Genomic DNA, 3,817 nt, shown 5'->3' on the forward strand with positions numbered 1-3,817 from the left:
TGGGGGGGGGGGGGGGGGGCGGGTCCTGAGGCTAGCTGGTGACTGGGAGTGGCCGAGAGGTGGGTCACTGTCTGGCGTCTCCCTGATCCCACTCCCTTCCCCGAATGGTCCCTTTCCAGGACCAGACCTTGGGCAGAGGTAGGAGTCTCAGCCGAGAATCTGAGCTTGGGCACAGCCTTAAACTGGACCTGGGTAGGGACTTTTCTAGGATCAGGCTGCTAGAGGGAGTAGGGTTCCCCCAGTAAACAACGAATCATTTTTTTAGTATTAGTATATCCCAACTATTGCAGGGGATGTGCTTATAGTCAAAATGATTCGCTCTTGGTCTGAAATTCACATTTAACTGAGCAGCCTGTGTTTTCATTTGCTGACCTGGCAAGTCTGCTTCAGGGCCCGGGGGCTGCAGGCGGCTGCAGAAACAGGGAGGTTTCAGCCATGTTCCACCCCAGGACAGCTGCCTCAGGCCCACCCAAGTCAGGCTGTACCTGCTGAGTGTTTCCTGGGGCCAGCCTTGTGCTAGGAGCAGTGGGGGTGACATTCTCTGAGGCCCACGGCTCTGCCTGCAGATCCACCCACATACTGCGGCTCAGTGGGCCTGGGTGTGGGAGCAGCGTTACTGCACGGGGTCTGGAGACCAGGCTGGTCAACGGGAGCTCTCCTGCAGATGTGGCCACTGTTTTCCAAAAGTCAAGAGATACCATTGTGATGAATAAAATGCACGTTTGTTTAAAGGCAAGCATTACATAGTGGCTTTTGCCTCTTAAAGCTTTTTCTCAAGAAAATACCTAAAGTGCAACTACTGGGGGAGAAGGGTACTTCTGGGGCTTTTCATGCTGGAAAAAGATCTGAGGACGATTAGGTCTGAGGATTCTAGGACTTGACCTTTCATGGACCATGGACCCAGTGGGCATCTGGTGAGGCCTATGGACTTTTCCTTGGAATAATGTTTTCAAACGTATAAAATTAAATCCACAGGACTACAAAAGAAACCAGTGGTGCAAAAATACAGTGGTCAAAACACGAAGGAAACAGCTTTATAAAAGAGTAATACACACGCTTCTCTACTTACACTTTGGTGGTGATCATTTTAAAGCAGTGATGGGTAGATATTTCAAAAGATTGGCAACAATTCCAATGTGATCTCAAAATCTCTGTGATTTCTGTTGGTGACAAAGTCACAGTTTCTGCAAATACTACTGTAGATTGTTCCCTGCATTTACAACAGAGGAAATGCTAAATTTCAGTTAGATGCTAGTGAAAATAAAGATGTATATTTTTTTCTCATCCAAAGTCATGGATCCCTGAATTCTATCCACAGACCTTCTGGCGTGAGGAAGGTGGTATCTGAGGTCCTTAGGTTAAGGGCACCTGCTCTGGAGGGAAAGCCCACAAGAGGGACTTAGAATAGACCACAGGCAAGAATCACGCATTCTCAGAGACAAGGAGAAATCAGATAGAAACGTAATGGGCAACCTGAGGGTGTGGGTCTGTGTGTAGGTGGACTGTGTCCGCCCACAGGACCCCTGGGAAGACCCCGAGGATGCTCCCACTTGCACCGCCTGAGCCAGACTTGTAGTCCCTGGGTTAAGCATTACCCTCTGTGTCCACAGCCACAAAAAAAGATCTGAACGTTATCCACCTTCCAAACGCTCAAAACATTGCGGTTCGGAAGGCAACCCAAATATCCTCAGAAGAGCACGCACAAGGAGAAACAAGCTTGACCTCTATGCCATCATCAAGTTCCCCCTGAACACTGAGTCAGCCATGGAGAAGATAGAAGACAACAGCACACCTGTGTTCATTGTGGAGGTCAAGGCCAACGAGCACCAGATTGAACAGTATGTGAAGCTCTATGACTTTGACGTGGCCAAGGTCCACACCCTGATAAGGCCTGATGGAGCGAAGAAGGCATATGTTGGCCTGGCTCCTGACTATGACGCTTTGGATGTTGCCAACAAAATTGGGATCATCTAAACTGAGTCCCGCTGGCTAACCCTAAGTATAAGATTTTTCACTATTGAAAAAAAAGGCATTGCCCTCTGACATCCTTCCCCCACCCCCACTGAGGGGAAGGCCTCAGGCAGGGCTGGTAACCTGGTGAGGAGGCCCTGGTTTCTGTATTTTATTTTTAAATTTAAGTGACGGAAGGACTCACACAATACAAACACAAATGCAGACCTGAAAGTACCTAGGCAACTTGATAAGCCTTATTGTCACAGGAATCAGGACATTATCATGAGGATGTTTGGAATTTATAAATAATGCCCTCTTGCAGGATGTCAGCCCTAACCCCCAGTCTGACCGCCTGTTAAAGCATTAGGCTGAGCCAAGCTAGAATAACTGCATTCCAAATATTTGACAATGGAATTAATCTTGAACTCACTGTGGATCAATGCCTTTTATTTTTTTATTTTTATTTTTTCCAGGCTTATTGAGATATAATTGACATATAACATTGTGTAAGGTTAAGGTGAGCAACAATGATTTGATATACGCATAAGTTGTGAAATGATTATCACAATAAGTTTACCTAACATCTATCACCTCACATAACTACGATTGTTTTTCTTGCGATGAGAAATTTTGAGATCTACTCTCTTAGCGACTTTCAAATATTCAATCCAGTAATGTTAACTGTAGTCCCCCTGCTGTATATTACATCCCCAGAATGTATTAATGCTATAACTGGAAGTTTTACCTTTTGACTACCTTGGCTAATTTTCCCCACCGCCCCACCTCTACCTCCGGTAACCACCAATCTGTTCTCTATTTATCTGAGCCCGGGCTTTTTTAGATTCAGCATAAAAGTGAGATCATACTCTGTCTGACTTCTTTCACTAGGTCCTGGTTCTGAGAGGACTGTGGGCACCTTTGGAGTGAGGGGGAGGGACGGTGTGTCCAGCCTGGGTTTTGTCTTGGTGGGGTGGGAGAGCACAGGATAAGATGCAGGCGGGGAGGAAACCATAAGGAAGTTTCTGGAAATCTGTGCATTTTGCCTCCTTTCTTAACTTCCCTTCCCCTCCCCTCACCCCTCCTCCCACCCAGAACCAGGATCCAATTTCCTCTTTTTTCAAAATAGAACTCAAAACAGATTTAATCTCTGGGGATTGATCTGTGGAGGGAACTTGTAGGCAAGTTGTCTCTTATGTTGTAAGAGAAATACATATATATTGAGTCTGAAAATAAAAAGTCTATTTGGCATGTGAAGCTTCTCACATCTCTGGCTGCTGGTCACCTGTGTCCTGCCTGCACTGGACATCACTGAGAGCCACACCTCAGGGTTGGTGTCCCTCTGCTACCCCCAACCCATGGGGACCTTTCAAAAATAACCACATGGAAACCCTAAATTTGGGGAGGGACTAGCACCATGTGACCCATGGTGGAGGCTAGGAATGCAGATTCCTGGGCCCCCTTCTAGGCTAATGCACTGGAATCTCCTAGTTGCTACTGGGGATTCTGCTGCATAGGATCCACAAAGTCCACTCTGAGCAACCTTGGCCCGCTGGCCAGTGGCCCTGCGCACTCTGCTCAGAGCTGGGGCCTCTCTTTCTGCAGTGCTGAAAGAGAGTGCAGCCTGGGCTTTGGGATGGGACTTTCAAGCCCTTGAGAACCCCCTTCTGTTGTTCTCAAGTCATTCTGAAGTGGGGTCAGATGTGGTGGGATGGGTGGTGTTCAATGTGTGAACCATGTGCCTGGTGCAGAGAGGGCACAGGGTGACACAGAATGACGTGTTGGAATCACCTGCCACGTGTTGTCTCAGCCCTACTCCAGTGGTGTCAGAATGATGCCTCCTGACCGCCCATCACTCATGGAGACA

General features: G+C 47.6%; 1 pseudogene; it reads left to right on the forward strand.

Annotated features, from left to right (window-relative positions):
- Positions 1 to 1,634: 1,634 nt before the first annotated feature.
- LOC103086296 (60S ribosomal protein L23a pseudogene) lies at positions 1,635 to 1,974 on the forward strand (annotated as a pseudogene).
- The last annotated feature ends 1,843 nt before the right edge of the window (positions 1,975 to 3,817 follow it).

The sequence above is a fragment of the Lipotes vexillifer genome, unplaced genomic scaffold (assembly GCF_000442215.2).
Source record: "Lipotes vexillifer unplaced genomic scaffold, Lipotes_vexillifer_v1.1 scaffold278, whole genome shotgun sequence".
NCBI classification, from domain to species: Eukaryota; Metazoa; Chordata; class Mammalia; order Artiodactyla; family Lipotidae; genus Lipotes; species Lipotes vexillifer.